Here is an 18,097-nt window from a genome sequence, read left to right on the forward strand (position 1 = left end):
GCCTAGTCTACAAAGCAAGTCCAGGACAGCCAGGGCTACACAGAGAAACCCTGTCTTGAATCCCTTTCAACCCCCCCCCCCCAAAAAAAAAAGATAAAAGAAATTGCATCCGTAATTCTAGCCTAGAGGCAGGTCTGTGATTGATGAATGACTGAGTAGGAGGGCCCAGCCCTTCTTACTTGCCAAGCAGGGGCTGACTTAGTTTAGGCAGCAATCAGTGTGCCCAGATGCCGTAAAACCAGTTTTCTTCCTTCTTGTTCGCATTTGTCAGTGACTGCTCCATAGGCACGCATAGAGTGAGGTGCTGCCCGATGAGTGAGGAAGCAAAGGCTGGGACAGAGTTTTGCTTGAGAAGGCGCAGATGGAGAAGGCTCTTCCCGCTATCACCATCTTTGCCTTCTGCTACGGAAATCATGTGATAACTGCAACGGCACAGCGATCTTCGTGGATAGCTGTGGACCAAGTCAAGGAGGAAGGCTGGGTGTGTGAGAAGATCTTCGGTCCGTGATCAAGCTTCCATCCCTAACCGCCTCTTGATTCCAGTTTGGCCTTTCTATTCAAGAGACCCCGAGTGTCCTCGCAGTTTAAACCCTTTAACCATACTCTTTAATAATAGAAAATGTCTACGGTTAAACAGTAAGAGAATGTTGATTCACACATCCTACATTAAACCTGGTGCTTTTTAAGCCCAGCTGAAGTGAATCCCTAAAGCTGAGACACCTGAGGTAGCAGCATGCAGGCAGTTATAAGGGGAGCCAGGCCCGAATGCAGAGACATAACTGCAAGGCTCCCAATGAATGCTAGCTGCACAAGCTCCCTCGTGTATGGCAGGAGAGCAGAGCACAGTGCTAGGTGTAGATCTCCAGCATCTTGCACAAACACAAAAATTAAAGTTGCACCTTACAATTCTAAGTGTAAGCCAGCGTCCTCTTAAGTGCTCCTCCTAAAGTCTCAGTGACCAGATTAAAAAAAAAAAAGTCACTCACACACCCTTGAATTCTGAGACTCTCTGTGTGTATGGGTGTGTGGTGTGTCTGTGTGTTGCGTGCATATGGGTTTGTATATGTAAGTATGTGTATATGTTTGTGCATGCATACATGTATGTGTATGTGTGTGCATGTGTCTGTTTGTGTCTCTGTCTGGGTATCTGTGTGTTCCCAAAGCGTAAGTGGCTGTCCAGTGAGGTAAGCTTGCCAAAGGTCATCAACTTCTCTCCTTTATAAAGTAGATTTTATGTGGTTGTATAAGCTATCAAGGCAAAATCCAATCCAAACAGTGAACAGAGAAGCCACGCCCCACAGAAAGGCCTGGCAGCTCCTCCCTGGCCACCCATTACTGCTGGTTTCCATAGAGGTCAGGGCAGCCTGCTGGTCATTTCTTTGGCTGCTTGTCATGGTCTCTGGAAAGTCAAGCAGATCTTCCCCTGCTCCTTCCTTTAACTGTGCAGCTGCCTCAGAGACAGCTGGCCAACTTCTAACTCCCCTAGAAAAACAGTGGGCTCCTGTTCCAAAGTGAAACTCTGAAGGAGATACGTGTGCTACATGCAGGGAATGGACCAACAGACCTCGCAAAGAGTTGGCTCCTGTACCGCCGGGTGAGACGAGTAGAAAACACACACTTCCGTCAAGACCCTACTCGCTTCAAACAAATGGATGAGTGCTAGCACGTGTTAAACTCTACAGAAAGCAAAGCAAAGCAAAGCAAAACGTGAAACAGGTTTTCTTTCTTGCAAGGAAGAAAATGGGTGAGAGGATTCAATCAAGGGCTGAGAGAGGTGGCAGAATGGCCAGAGGTTAAAGCAGCAGAATTCTGGATTCTTACCATGACCTCTGCCCCTGGAGCTATTCCCTTGATTATGCTATATGACAGCCTGCTATACCGTTACATTATATGAGGAAAGGTGTTTTTCAGGTGGCACTAAAGGTACCAATCAGTGGGCTATAGGTTGGGGAAAAGATGAGTAATTGTAGCCCTTTCCACAGGATTTCTCTGGCTGGCAGCAGAAGTCACAAAAGGCTGCTGCCGCTCTGATCAACTGGAAGGCAGAGGGCCCCACGGAAAGGGCGTGGCTGGAACAGAGTGTTTTAATCAGCTAAGTTTGAGCGATCTGTTACCTGGCAATATAAACCAGAAAGGAGGGGAAATCCAGAGCCATGGTATTTGTTCTAAGGCACTTGTTTAAGGAAAAAAAAAAATCCTATGTCCCCTTTCCTGGTGATTAATGTAAAGAAACCTAAGTACTAATAATTCTCCTACATGGTTTAAAAAAAAACCAAAACCAAAACAAAACAAAATCCTCCAGCAAAGGCTTGTGAGGACATGGGTTGGGGAGGGGAGTAGATAAGGGAGGACAGTGGCTAAAAAAATTGGGGTTGCAAAGGATCCACTCACCAGAAGGCAGAGGTGGGTGGAGCGTGGATACCTTGAGATTCGGTGCTGTATGGAGCATAACCTTCCATATACTGAATGTTACACAAGATAGTCAAAACATACTTTTCAGTCTGAGATAAGTATGAACCCCAGCAAGTCCATTTGCTAAGTGTATAGAGTCACACTTTTGACAGTCTCCCGAAGAGAAGAATAATTGAAGATGTGTCTCACAACACTATGGGCTCTTTCCTGGAGGTGCTCAAGGCTGAAGTCACTCACTGCTAGAGCTTTTTGGGTTCCAAAGTGACCCAACTCCTCCCAAGAACATTCTAGAAATGGTAGTTCTAAATGCTCTGACTTCCAGGCCTTTACTCTGTGAACCACTATGTTTTAAACAAGCCCTGGCATGGGGAGGTTCTCAGTCAACACGTGATAGAGCATGGGTATCTGCATGGGGCTAACCCGCACTGATTTCTACAGAAGGAGAACATATGTGATGGCTTTTTTTCACCCAGGGACACAGGAAAAGAATTGTTTTCTTCCTTTGAGGCATTCTGCACAGCATCAGTTGTTGGCTTTGAGCAGACTCTTCGGTACTAATTAAAAGGAACTGTAAAGCTATAATGGGCTATTTGTCCAAATCATTCCAATGGTAGAAAAATTAGCAGCCTCATATTGTCCCCATGCAGCCCTGCAATGGTGGGGGGCACCGGAGCGGCTCCCTGTAGCTTTAAGTGGCAGGGATATGGCACTGACAGGAGGGCTGGCTAGGGGAGTCCTGATAGCTGAGCCCAGGGTGAAGCTGCAGATGGGCATGGGCAGGGCACAGAGAATGGGAAGGATGCAAATGTGGCTGGATGTTGATGGGTAAAGAAGATACCCAAATGAACCCCGTTGACAGACCTTGACAGCTTAAGAAGCAAACTTAACAACGACAAACAGCAACGAAAGAACAGAGAGGCCATTTTTCCAGCTTTAGCCTGAAATGACATAGTCACTGCAGAACTGCAACAGGTCAGGTCCTCTGGGATACAGCAAAAGTAGGCCCTGGAGGCAGAACTGGGTAAGAAGAATAGGTGATGGCATTCAACAAAGGTTTCTAGCCCAGTGCCAATGGGCTTGTCTTCAAAGTTATGACAGACTGGGGTAAAGGATCTAAGCTTCCACACCCATGTCATTCATGGACTTTGCACAAAGCAACTGCTGAGCAGTGCATTAAAGCATGGCTGATTATTGACCGGGCCACTTTACAGAGCATGGCTACCATGGCGTCAGTGTGTATCAAGCACAAAGCAGATGACTGCACCATTTGCCTCTGCACACATGGCAGCTAGAGTCCTATGACCCTCAGAACTCAAGGCCCATAAAAGCGAGCTCTTTTCTGTGACATCTCATATCTTATGTGGACAGCCAAGGTATTGGACAGACAGGCCAAAGTCATGAACATGGCTGGGAGCAACTCAAACCAGGAAGGAAAATTAACAAGGTAAAAGTGGGGAAGGGGCCACAGCATTCTGAGTTGTGAAATGGACCCTCAGTGTGGAAACCTTTACTTTGGCTTGACTTGCTTTGGTCCCAGTTCCTCAGAACCCAGGCTGACACTGCCAGGCCTCCATGCGCAAATAACATGGGAGCCAAATCACACCAGCCTCTTCAGAGATGGTGGCTTACAGAAGCTTCTGAGGAATCCCTTCAGGAGAAACCTACTGAGCTTGTGACATGCAACTTCAGAGGGCCACTGATGATGGCTTTGACATACCCTAGAAAAACTAAGTGATTTTTAAAGGGTTTGTGTAAAGCAAGCAATTCAACGGTTTGATTTTGCTTTTCCTCAGTGAAAATTCCTCTTGGAAACAGCAGTGATGCAGAATGGTCTGTGTCTCTTTGAATGTGTTCTCAAATCCATTAAGAAGAACCGTGGCTGAGACTCCCTTTCTAGTAATGGAGACTCAGTCAGTCAGTCACATCATAAAAGAGCCAGACAGCAGGGCTGGCCATTAGACATGGACATGTCTTAAAAATTTGGCCTGATACTCAAACTACATAAAGACCCAACAAAGAAAGAAAACTACAGACCAATTTTCCTTATGAACATGGATGCAAAAATTCTCAATAACACACTAGCAACACAAATACAAGAACACACAAAATATATCATCCACAACGTTTAAATAGGCTTTATCCCAGAGATGCAGGGAGGGCTCGACATGTCAATCAATGAATGAAAGCCATCACAAAAACAGACTGAAAGACAAAACCACATGATCATCTCAATAGATGCAGAAAAGGTCACTGAAAAGCTCCAACACCTCATCATGATAAAACTCCTGGAGAGATGAGGGATATAAGAGACATATTTAAAAAACATTTTTAAAAAAAGCCATTTACAGCAAGCCCATAGCCACCATCAACCCAAATGGAGAGAAATGTAAAACAAGTCCATTAAAATCAGGAACAACACAAGGTTGTCTAGATATGGATCTATTCAATATAATACTTGCAGTCTTAGCTGGAGTAGTAAGACAACTTAAGGAGATCAAGGAGATACAAATTGAAAAGGAAAAAGTCAAAGTATCATTATTTACAGATGATATGATAGTATACATAATTGTCCCTAAAATTTCCACAGGAAACTCCTGCAGTGAATAAACACTTTCAGCAAAATAGCAAGATATGAAATTAACCCCCAAATCAGTAACCTTCTTATATACAAATCACAAATGGACTGAGAAAGAAATCGGGGAAATAACACGTTTCACAATAGCCTCAAAACATATAAAATATCTTAGCATAGCTCTAACCAAGCTTGTATAATAAAAACTTCAAGACACAGAAGAAAGAAATTGAAGAAAACATCAGAAGATGAAAAGATCTCCCATGCTCATGGATCAGTAGAATTAATATTATAAAAATGGCCATCCTACCAAAAGCAGTCTACAGATTCAATGCAATTTCCATCAAAATTCTAACACAATTCTTCACAGAACTTGAAAGGACAATTTTCAGCTTCATATGAAGATATAACAACAACAAATTCAGGATAGCAAAAACACTTCTAAATAATAAAAAAAAAATGCTGAAGGTATTATCACCCCCAATCTCAAATTGTACTCCAGAGCTACAGCAATGAAAACAGTACTGTACTGGTACAAAGGCAGACACATCAACCAACGGGGTAAAATTGAGGAGCCAGAAGTAAGTCCACACACATCAAAGGGCTTTTACACATCCCGTTATAATAACAGGAATTCTTACATTCATATACAGTTCTAAAAACTCATATGCAGGAGCCCTGTCAACAGTCAGCAGAGCCTCCCTGGGGGCTGTGCAGCCCTGACAACCTACCCTCCAAAACCCCTAGGGTTCTCTGAGAGAAATACTGGAATGATGGATGATGGTCAAATGTCTGTCTTCTCTTTGATGTGGCCATAGGACGAGCAGATGGCATTCACCTCTAAGCCGCTGGCCAGCTCCTTCTGGTGTGAGCTACCTGGCCTACACCCCTACCTGCATACATTCCATCTTCACCAGTGGTTGTAAACCTTCCTAACGCTGGGACCTTTTACTACAGTTCCTCACGTTGTGACCCCCAGTCATAAAATTATTTCATTGCTGCTTCATAACTATATTTTCTTACTGTTATGAATCATAATGTAAATATCTGGTATACAAGATATATGACCCCAAAGGGGTCATAACCCACAGGTTGAGAACCGCTGGTCTACACACCTGTGAATCCTTCTCCCTCCTCAAACAGCTACTTACTTCTCAGCTCCCCTTCCATAAGCATGCTTACAATTCTGTCCACTTTGGCCAAGAGGTGATGAAAATGGACTCAGCGTAGTCACTGAGTAGTTTTCGTCCCTTGCCACTTCTCTTATGTGAGGTTAGCATGACAGGAGCGAGAGCATTTGTTGAGCAGCTGTATTTTAACTAGGAGCCTAAACTTCCTCTTTAGACAAATCTTTAACCAGCTCTGCCTTGACTTCCTCTTATGGAGCATGGTCCTTGGTGACATTTCTCAGTGGCAGTGAGAGAGCACAAAGGCAAGATGGTGGGGATGGTTGGCAATCTGCGGATGCTCCCCTTGGAGGGGTATAGATCTGAGCAGGTCTGGGTCCACAGACAGCCTGGCTTTGTCAACCCTTAGTGACTGTCAGAACTGGGCTTACTGTGCAACAGAAAAGAACCCACATGGACTCTTGCTGAAAATGCCAGGAAGATGCCCATCCCTCTACATTAAAATCCTCATGATTTTATTTTGAATTGTCTTTGCTGTAAAGCATTTGGCTCCTCACTTGGCCCCCAGGTTAGCTAAAGGCAGGAAGGAAGCTTGGTGGCTCCACTTTCACTTCATGCATCACCTTTCCTTTAGGTTAGGCCCTTGCTAGGCTCTGCAACAGGCATGCTATCCAAAGAGTGTCTGTGGAGGACCTGGGGACACATGAGCCCTTTCAGGGCCTTTAAGGAGGAAGGCAAAAAGAGAAGAAACACTGTCTTAAACCTGAGGTCCCCAGATATTCCAGAAACAGCAAGGCTTCATTGGATAGACCAGCACCCAAATGAAGACTGACTAACTTTTTTCCTTCCTTCCTTCCTTCTTTCCTTCCCTCCCTTCCTCTTTGTATGGAGAAGAGTACAGGAAATTGAACCTAGGGCCTGATTCGCATGCAAGCCAAGCATCTTGCCACTCAGCTCCATTTTCTATAATGGTGAGGTCCATATCCTTATGTAAAAATAATGACTCTGTATTACTAATCATATTGTATCAATAATTGTATTGATTCCCCAGAGTGAGAACATTGATAGTAACTTCTTGTGTCCAGACCTGAGATAAAAATCTACCAAATCTTACTTGGCTGAGACTAATTAATGAGATGTCCCTGTCTCAAAGTGAAATTCTTCGCTATTTAAATCTAAAGTTCCTGCCAGTGTCCTGAAAACAAACTTGGGGTCATTTATCTGCATCTTTTCCCTGTGTATCATACTGGTTAAGGGTCCCTTCTCTGCATTTCACCATCACCCAGCTCTTTAATTGGCATAGTGTAAGCCGTGAACAAGTGGAGTCCATCTGTGAAACCCGGATCCGGCAGTTTTGCCCTAAATCTTGGGTGTCTGTGAGTGACCTGTGTGGTGTTCAGGGCTCCCAACTCGGGCTGGGACCAGGAAAGCAGAGGCTGAGGAACAAGGAGCTGGAAGATGCTGAGTGAGGGGTGGGGGCCATCGGGTCAGCTGCTGGGCTCACAGCACTTTAACTGCTCAGGCGTGGTAGCCTCTTGGACACTGCTGGAGAGAGGAAGTACAGTAGATGAAGAACTGCATGTATATTCATCAACAGCATCCAGGTCAATGAAGGCCAAACATGTGGGGATGGCCAGAGTGGTTGGCTCTCAGCCCATCTGCTGGTTAATTGCTCACTGCAGCTACCCCAGTGGCTCCTCATTAGTCATTCTGACGACCGACCAACTAAAGATGACCTCTACAGAGCCTGGCACATGGCAGACAACAAGAAATGCTCCTTCTTTTTTTCTTGGGATCTAACTACTGAGGTCCCCCCTCCCCCAATGAATGTTCTGCGGTTATTTGTTACAAGCGTGGAACTCAGCAGGCGATTCAAAGCTATGCCAGAAAGAAGCAGCTTAGACATTACTGTCTACTGTCCAATTTCCTCTCATTTCAGTGTCCTCATCATCTCGTCTCTGTCTCACAGTTGCATGCTGGGGCTGAACAGGCGTCCTGTTCTTGTCTCTCACTTTGGTGTATTGCATAGCTGAAGAAGCAAGGTGCATGCCGGGGCTGGACAGGCGTCCTGTTCTTGTTTCTCACTTTGGTGTATTGCATAGCTGAAGAAGCAAGGTGCATGCCGGGGCTGGACAGGGATGTTCTTGTCACGTGGGATTTAGTGAAGGGAGCAGAGCTTTGCAAGGTTTTCAAATTCTTTCAAAACCCACCAAGTGCAGGGCTGAAAATGCTCACAGAACATCTCTTTCATCTGTCTACAGTCTTCTCTTTAAGGAATCCTCTTAGCCGTGTCTACTTCTTCACAGGAACAAATGAGTGAGGGGAGGAAAGTTAGCATGATGCCACAGAGAATGAATACTGATATTTGAGGGGCAACATGATTCCCAATATAGCCTTTTTCTCAGAAGCTTTACTATCAACCATGGTGAAAAATCTGCTCCCTTTGTGTGCTGCAAAGCAAGAGTGAGCTGACTTGAAGTGAGGGGAACTCAGTGCCCATCATTAGGAACTAGTAGAAGCTTGGCCTACTGATCACTAGGTAGCTGGCTCCAGGGAAATCACCCTGCCTCTCCAGACCCAGCTTTCTTGCCTCTTTACTGGCGAGGAGGAGGAGGAGGAGGAGGAGGAGGAGGAGGAGGAGGAGGAGGAGGAGAAGGAGGAGGAGGAGGAGGAGGAGGAGGAGGAGGAGGAGGAGGCACAATATGAAGGTGAAGAGCCCGAGTGAGATGCTGCAGTTGACACTGGATTAAAAGCCATGGCACATTTGATGAAGGTAAGGGGCGGGGCTGGTTGTACTTCCTCAGGTCCTTCCAGAACAAACATAATAGAAACCTCTACAGCTTGGATTATTTAGCATACAGTTTATATATGTTGTACAAAAAAATTACTGCTTTTCTCCTGACACAGGTGGGTGTGTTGGCCACGCACGGCTTTCAACTTGAGCATTAAATAATGTTTGCTGACCATGACAAGTGACAATTCCTGCTGTCACAGGGCCACAGGCGAGTAATAAAAGCTGGGTGTATAAAGCTTCACTGATTCTTACGGTGGCCGGACTTCATAAGGTTCAGAAATTGGGGACTCGGAGCACAGTGAAATAAATATTAACTCTCTGGGAACCTCAAAGTTGGTTATGTACGGGGATGCACAAAAGCAATGAGGGCATTAAGGAACTATCATCATGGAACTCAGCCAGAGGTGCCGCTCCGGAGAAGTGAGTAATGGCGCAACCCACTTAAGAGGCAACCTTGCAAGCATCCTAAAATGTGGCTGGGTCTGCCTCATTTCTATTACCAGAAAACAAAAGTCTTCCCCAGACTTGATCAGAAAAAAAGTTCATATGGGTCAAACAATGAGTTCATAAAGACTGGAGATGAGATTTCTCTTTTCCCTTGGTAGCTGGGTTTCTAGTCACCATTATCCCTTCCAGGCTCAGTAGTTAAGACCACTGACTGCTTTTCCAGAGGACCTGGGTTCAATTCCCAGTACCCTCATAGCAGCTCACAACTGTCTGTATTGCTAAGATCTGACACCCTCAGACAGATATACATGTAGGCAAAACACCAATTCACACTTAAAAAGTTTATCGTCACACGTGGAACTCAGAAAAAGATGTTTGACTCCAGTGGCCTTCTCCTAAGGCAGACCATGAGATTGACATACATGTCAAAGCAATGCCAAAGTTCAGATTTCTTTTTTATTTTTGAAAGCAGGGTTATGCTTCATAAAATACACCCTGTGTACTCGATGTACTGCTTTGTCTAAAAGAATGAGTATTTATAACATAACATGTGAAATTTATTATCTAATACAGTAAATATCAGTTAGATATAGTAAAATGCTCTTTGGAATATTCTGTAAATTTAAATTGTCTAAGAATGTCCTGAGGCCAAAAAGTTTGAACTTCTGGCCCCAAATTCTGCCAGTAAGATCTCTAGACAGCCCAGGCTAGCAGACCAGCTTTTGCAGGGAGTGAACACACATTGCAAAACACCCCCAACTATTTTACAGCCAAGTATGATCTATAAAACCCAAAGAAGTGAGGATGATTCAACGAGTTTGCTGCTGAAAATTTGTTCACGCTCATTACCCTCACATCTGCTGTTTGGTCCTTTGAGGTTGTAACCATGTCACACTCCTTCTGTCCACCACAAGATGGCAGCATTGCACAGAAAATAGCCAATGCTGGGCCAAGCAAGGGTTTGTTATTTTGTTGTTTTATTTTTTAAATAGGATGTAAAGGAGGGTTTGGCCAACAAACACAGCCTCTCGAGCACACACCACACACACACACACACACACACACACACACACACACACACTATTAGGCTCACATCCCTTTTGCTCCTGCAGAGCTCCAAGCTGGAGAACACAGAAAGAGAGACTGGCATGAAGATACACTTGAATGTCAGTCCAGCTGACAGATGCTCTAACTCAAACCCAGCTATTCCTCTACAGCAGGCGCCCCTAGCTCCCACTGTACATTAGTGACAACTAGAATTTCTAAGAGCAGTTAAATCTGGACTTCTTAGCCTCTCTGTTCTTTCTTTTCTCATCTTTTGGCTGTGCTGGAAACTGAACCCAGGACCTTGCACACACTAGCCAGCACTTTACCAAGGAACCACTGGCTCTCCTAAGTGTGGATTTCTGAGAGTAAGGTCAAGCACAGTTTCTGACTGTTTTTTTAAAAGCTCCTCAGTAAATTCCAGTATGCACCCAAGGGTGAGGGGCACAGTATCATATACTTTGCCACCACCAGCTGGCCCTAAGTGGGGTGTGCTGAATTAACTTAGAGTAGTACCCCCACACCTCGGGGCCTCTGTCTTTAATGTGTTTCCATGCAGGACAGTGTATACCTACCTACAAAGGGCTGGGAAGGAAGGCCAGAGTCTAGGTTAGAACACAAGTGTTTCTGAAACAGAAAAGCAGTGAGCCAAGGTAGACCAGAATACTGTATGCCTGGATTTACTACTCATGACCCAGGGTCTCAGCCTGGGCAGCGCTTCAGAACCACCGGGAAGCCCTTAAAATCATTACGACTCGCACGCACCACACCAGCCTTCCATTCAACACGTCAAGAGAACTGAACATGCTGTTTTCTGTTGTTTTTGGTTTTCCTTCCGGGAGTTACTGAGAGCTCTGCCTCATCTCTGCTCCCCCGTCCCCGCCCGATTCCCGCCACAGCCAAGTCAGCTGTTGCTCATTAATCCACATGGTTAGATTCCGACATGAGATAACAGCCAGTAAATCCTGGCTTCCTGAGAGTGTCAAGCCAGTTCAAATCCGTTCACGCAGCGTTCCTGTTCCGTTTTTATGGCTGGGTATGTGTGACAGGAAGATGGATGACCACAGCCATTACTGTACCTGTCATTTTCACTAGCCAGGCTCTACTCATCTTCATTTATCCTCAGCGCCTGAGGAAAGCCTGGTTATATCAGTTACATGTTATTTCCAAAGAACCTCCTGAGGAGAGAATTGGCACTTTTCTGGACCTGTAATCCAAGCAGCTCTCTTTTTCACCTCCTCTATTTTGTTAACGGTTCAGTCTCTCGTGTGTGTGTGTGTGTGTGTGTGTGTGTGTGTGTGTGTGTGTGTAGCACCTCAACTTGGTGAAGGTCACTGGTCAATATCCTGATTAACTCTAATGAAGGCACAAAGAAGCGCCACTCCAGCTCTCATGAACCCTCCCTAACTCTGCTGCTACCCCTGGATTGTTGAGTATGTGGCAATGGTCCACTTTTGACTTGACAATCCAAAGGAAAGTGTCCCAGTTAAACAAATTCTCTGGAAACTTCCGGCCTTCTGCTGCCCGAGGGGGCCACTAAATGTGATATGTATTCATTTTCAGTTCTGGCTGATCCCGGCAGGACCCTAGCGGTGTAATGGACACACCTCAGCCATCTTAACTGTGAGGAGTCTATGTGGAGTGCGCCTATCTGAGTCTTCTCGAGGTTTGGGGAATACTCTGTGCTGTAAAGCAAAGGGTTTGTTCGGGCTGTGGGTCTCTGGATTCCTTCCGCCCTGGGCTCTGGCTTCTCCGGATGCTGAAGGAGGCTTTCAGCCATATTCCAGCTCTTGGAGGAAAGAACTTGACCAGAGAAGGGCTGGAAGCTCCTGCCCTGGCTCTGGGTCAGTCTGAGATTCACCAACCCTTGTTATGAATTTGGCTCAGTTTGTTACACTTAAGTTATCTCTTCCTGCTTCATTCAACAAGTGTTTGCAAGGGAGCGCCTAGGGGTGTGTGGGGATTTGGAACCAGAAGTCACCAGAATAGGAGCTTTAACCTGGATATGGAAGGGGCATCCCCTCCACAGGTGCCCCAGAAAGACCTGATCTGGTGGCTCTGACCACAGGCCTGCATGTCTAAGCATCTTCTCAGGAAGGCCCAAAATGTTGATATTCAGGGTCACAACTCAAACATCACTGATGCAATAGTGACCTAGGATACAGTGGGCTAAGACCACATAAAGACCATGTGCCTATCTCTGGGGTGAATCCTAGCAGATGTAACAAAGAGAGGATTGGCTGTGCTGGCACCAAGGAAGCCTGAAGATCACAGGAAGGGGAAGGCATGTCAGGCTGAGGAATGAAGGTGATATGGGGTAGAGGGAGAGGGAGGCCTGCAGCAAAGTAGCAAGGGCAGGGAGGCACCAGGCTGCAAAGCATGAGGGGCATTTCCATTGCCCCCTGAGCCTGCATTATCTCCTACCTGCCCTCCACACAAGGCCACGTGGCTCCAGACTTCTCTCTGGACAGTCAGATAGCACCAGTGCCCCTGGGCATTTTTCTCTTTCTGTGGAGATGTGCCTCATCAGCAAGTACAGTTTGGAATGGGAGAGGCTGGACCTTTCGAAGCACCTCTCAGCCTCCAGAGGCCAGGAGATGATGGATTATCGTCCTCTGAGGACCAGCATGGCTTCTCACAAGACAGCAAGAAAACCAAAGGACAGACTCTGAGATGCCCATTCCTTCTAGCCTCTCTTTTTGCTTGTTTTTACTTTCTCTGATCTGACCTTTCCCACCTTCTCTCTTGGGTACCATTTGAGATCTTGAGTCTCTTTGGGGAGTCCAGGCTCAGGCACACAGCTAAGGTCTTGCTGAGGTATTTGAACTTTGTCCTGCAGCCAAAATTAGGATAGCACTGCTGAGCACTCTCTGGGGGCCTCTGGGCATTTTGTGGCATCTTGGAATTGAGAGAAAAACACTCAGGGTGACCTCCATCTGCTCCAGAGGCTTCTACTGGTCCGTACGATTGAGCAAGCCTTCCTAGGCATGGTAATGGCCTTCAGGCCAGAGATGATGCAGATAAAGCTATCTGGATGGACAGCTGGATCACAGAGAACCTACCATTAAAGGATCATCTGGTATGATGGTGGGCAGCCAGAAAGTAGACAGTTTCTCAAGCTCGGTGGTAAGGAAAAAGAGAGTGGTGCTATCAGATCAGGTCCTCAGTGAAGGAGCGTTTCCTAAGGAGGCAGAAGGAAGGGCTGCTGGCCTGGGCTTTGTGGTAGAGGATGGAAATCTAAGAGGCTTTGCTGCCTGTGGCAGGCATAAAAGAGCAACTGGGACACTGATCTTATAGCAGCTAGAGGAAGGCAGTGTGGGCAGCGAAACGGGATGGAAGAGGGCAGAGGACTAGGAGTTCCTGGAGAAGAGGTGGGAGGACCAGCAGGCAAAGGCAAACCTTTCCCCTTCTCAAAGAGTTATTCTCACACTGCAGCCATTTCTGCCTGGTGCTGTAATGACCTTCTTCCAGTTCCAAACCCCCAGTAAGTCCTGAGAACACAGATTCTGTGTGAACAATCTGGTAAAAGAGGAGGGGAACTTGTAAGCATGAGGAAGAAGGCTGAAGGTGGGGAACTGGATCAGCTCTGTGAGTGCAGCAGCCAGGGCGGAAAGCGCTTTTCTTGGCTTTAATATGACTTGTGTCCTTAAGACACAGTGAGCTCTTTATTCTTGCTCCAGTCTTTGAATAGATGCTGCACATGTCATAGTTCAGAGTTCAAAGGGCTTCAAACAGGAACAAGGAAAGGAAAAGTTGCTTTCCACACGAGCTCTTTCAGATACCTGCTCCCCTGCCCCCAACAATCAGCAATGCCTGCTCTTTTAGCTTTAGGATTTGACAAGAAATAAACATGTGAACTCAGTGTTTTCCTGAGAGTGACACAAATCACACTTTCTTCTTCTGCAGCGGCCCTGCTCATCGCTCTTGTTGTCCTGGGGGTTCATGCATGAGCCGCTGTGGGCCTCATGGAAGTTGTTTTCTGACATTTGCTACCACCAGAAACAGTGAAATGAATGAATAAGACATAACTGGGGCTGACCATCCTCCAAAAGCAGTGAAATAAACGAGTAAGCCATAACTCATGCTGAATGTCATGGAAAAAACAAAACAGTGAAATGAATGAACATGATATAAGAGGGGCTAAGCACATCCGAACCAGTCAACAAATGAGTAAGATTCAACGCAGGCTTCACACCCTGTATCTCAGGCTTTCAAAGACCTTGGGAGCGTTTTTTGTCTCAGGTTTTTGGATTATGGATAAACAACTGCTAGTCTATCACTAATTGAAAAATTCCCGGTTCTCCAACATTTTGGGCATAGGATACTCAACCTATATATTATTAAAAGTGCTTTTACTACCCCATGGATACACATTATTTTCCCACATTAAATACAGGTGCAGTTTACATCAGACTATACCCAGGTGATACAGGTGCACTTGCCATGTGATTTATTTGATTCAGAGGGATGCATTTGGTGAGAAAGGTTGGTTCTCATGGCTAGAAACAGTAATGCATTTTCAAAAATCAGGCCATGTAAAGACAGTGATTTTAAGTATCCACTGACAGGACTTGGTCAAATCCAAGGGGTTACTTTAGAGCAACAAAGGCAATGGGGGCACAATTAGGTCCAGCTGCTCTGTAGATTAAAGATGTTCTGAATATGGGATGAGAAGCCTGGGCTAACTTCTTCATCCTGCTAGTGTGAAGCAGGAATAAGAAGACAGACATGGAGAATCCCGCCTGTGGATCTGGCAAAGCCGCTCTGAGTCTAAAATGGGAAATTGTTCCATGTATGTGCAATCTGGGTGTTGAATTTCAGGGTTATTCATAGACTGCCTACCACACCATTTTTCCTGAAGACCAGTAGATAATCTATGGTTGCTATAAATTCTAAAGTTCATTTCATGTAAGAGATTGCACTAGGCTGACCATATTTAATTAAATGCACCAAATGGGTGACCCAAATATACCGTGTTTTAAAAGCCAATTAATTAAATAAAGACTTGTGAAGTTTACCTACTAGCAGGGGCTGAACCTTCACAGCTTTATTCCCTCTGCAGGCTCCCCGACCCCCGCCTTATCTCCAGTTACTAAAGTCAGGTCTGTCGCCACTAACAACCTGGACAGAAAGTAAATCTGAACTGAACACCACTCAAATCTGAGAGAGGAGTTAATACAGCCTTTTTTTTTTTCCCCAGTTAGCACTGCCTGTGTTTTTAGATTCATAGCACAGTCTTCTCTAGATTTACTTGGAGGTAATTAATCAATAAAACAAATGGGTGAGCAACACTTGAGCCCCTTGAAGTAGACTTGCTGAATTTGAGCAATGCTGGAGAGTCAACCCATCCCGCTCATTAAAACCTTTAAGGCACACCATTAACTGAAGCAGACAGGTACCTGAGGCTGCTCTCAGTCAATTCACTCAAGTTCCCACTAGCTCGGCTGCAGTCCCTGCCTCCATAGCAACAGGCCACTGCCCTGCCCTGAAGGGCAACAGGATTTCTCGCTAGACTGAGGCTTTTCCTAATCACACTTGTCAACACAGGTCACAGGGAAATGGATGGATTCTTATCAAGTTAGCTCATAATCTCCTAACAAAATGAGTGGCCGGCAGCAAGTAATCAGACCTAGTGTCCAGAGTATTCCTCAAGAAAGCCAAACACATCATTAGTGTCCAAAAAAATCAGCACTCCTAACAACTGTCCATCAAGCCTCTTGCTGAGTACAGCCTTCTTCCTTCAACACCCCCTTTCTTTCCTAACCACCCACCTCCCCAAAGTAATGGGATACCGGCTGCTCACCCAATGTGATTGTATCAGATTACTCATTTTTCTAGGGCAGCCGTTCTCAACCTGTGGGTCTCAACCCCTTTGGGGGTCAAATGATCCTTTCACAGGGGTCATCTAAGATCACCCGAAAACAGATATTTACATTATGATTCATAACAGTAGCAATGTGAAGTAGCAATGAAAATAATTGTACGGTTGGGAGTTCCCACAACATGAGGAACTGTACTAAAGGGTCATAGCATTAGAAAGGTTAAAGAATCAGTGCTCGAGGGAAATGTGTGCTGGCTCCATTTATGCCAACTTGACACCAACTATAGTCATCTGAGAGGAGGAAAGCTTGACTGAGAAAATGCCTCCGTAAGGTCAGGCTGTGGGACAGCCTGTAGAGCATTTTCTTAATCAGTGATTGATGGATCCAGGACCCAGCCCTTTGTAGGTGGGGCCATCCCTGGGCTGGTGGTGGTCCTGGGTTCTGTAAGAAGGCCAGCTGATCAAGCCATGGGAAGCAAGCCAGTAAGCAGCACTCCTCCGTGGCTTCTGCATCAGGTCCTGCCTCCAGGTTCCTGCCCTGCTTGAGATCCTTTGATGATAAACAGAGATATGGATGTGTAAGCCGAATAAACCCTTTCCTCCCCAACTTGTTTTCTCATTGTGGTGTTTTATCCCAGCAGTAGAAACCCCAACTAAGACGGAAGGCACATCTTGTCACGCCGTTTCCTGCTGAAAATTAACACCCAGAAATACCAGCTTCCATTAATGGAACTTCCTTGCTGTTTTCCATCGTGGGGGCTGCTTTCTGTATCACTGCATTTTCAGTGGTCCTGCTCTCTGATTCAGAAATACACATGCCACTTCAGAGACTTATCTCACAATTCATCCCCTGATTTATCAAGGCTGAGAGGGTCAGCTTTCAGATTTTCCATTCTAAATCGCTTTTGAACAGATTTACAAATACAAAGAACTAGTTTTCATCTGGAACTGAACTCTGAAAGCGCTCTCTCTCTCTCTCTCTCTCTCTCTCTCTGTTCTCTTCCTTCTCTCCCCCACTCTCCTATTAAAATGTAAACAACCAGCAGTTCCCCAATTTTCCCAAATCAATTATTTCTAAAAGAATACACAGGTGTTGGGAAGATATTAGAGTTATAAAAAGAAAATGGCAAATTATGTTTTCACGGGCCAGCTGCTCAACTGACTCGAGGTTGTGGATGGCCCTCCTTTGCTCTGAGACTCAATCAGCAAATCAATTAACATCATGCCCCTGCTGCCAACAGCCTGGCTGCTCTCTCCAGCCATCCCAGGACTTGGTAAGTCTCTCATCTCTGATACCCAGTCCTTCCGTTCCACTTAAGCTTTCCTTGGTCCCCAACAGTCCTGGCATCAGGGACCCACTTGACTTTAATTAAGGATTAGCAGCCACCCAATGGAGCAGCATTTCCATCTTGCCCTCCGTGTCTCTCTCTCTGACTCAGTCCAGCCCATCCTCCAAGCTGGGCTCGGCTCAGCTACAGTGGGCGCTCAGGGTTGTTTGGCTGAAACCTGCTGCTCGCCCTTGCACAAGATGGGAAACCCCACCAGGACTGAAAATCTCAGAACAAAGGAATGGGGACCAAGAGCTCAGTTCCCTGTTTCTGGCAGCTGATGCAACCACCAGCCCACCGAAGTGCCTGCCCAGGGGCCCAGCTTTTGACCATCTTTGGGCACTGTCCCAGCTCCTGGCTTATATGTCATCACCCCTCTCCCAAGATCTATAAAACCCCCTTGCCTTAGCCCAGGGAGCCATTTCCCTGGCCGGGTTCTTTGAGATCAGTGAACCCGCCCACCCAATAAAACTGTATCTATTTAATTCTAATCTGGTCTGATCTGGCCTATTAATGGTGTGGTAGGCGGTCACTCTCGGAAGGAAGTAGCCA

The 18,097-nt window shown here is 45.8% G+C and overlaps 1 protein-coding gene across 2 annotated transcripts in view; it reads right to left on the reverse strand.

The window, feature by feature from the left end:
* Positions 1–18,097, reverse strand: part of Chn2 (chimerin 2) — a 267,306-nt gene that overhangs the window by 61,995 nt on the left and 187,214 nt on the right. The gene's annotated exons all lie outside the window — the stretch shown is intronic.

The sequence above is a fragment of the Meriones unguiculatus genome, chromosome 3 (assembly GCF_030254825.1).
Source record: "Meriones unguiculatus strain TT.TT164.6M chromosome 3, Bangor_MerUng_6.1, whole genome shotgun sequence".
In the NCBI taxonomy this organism is placed as follows: domain Eukaryota; kingdom Metazoa; phylum Chordata; class Mammalia; order Rodentia; family Muridae; genus Meriones; species Meriones unguiculatus.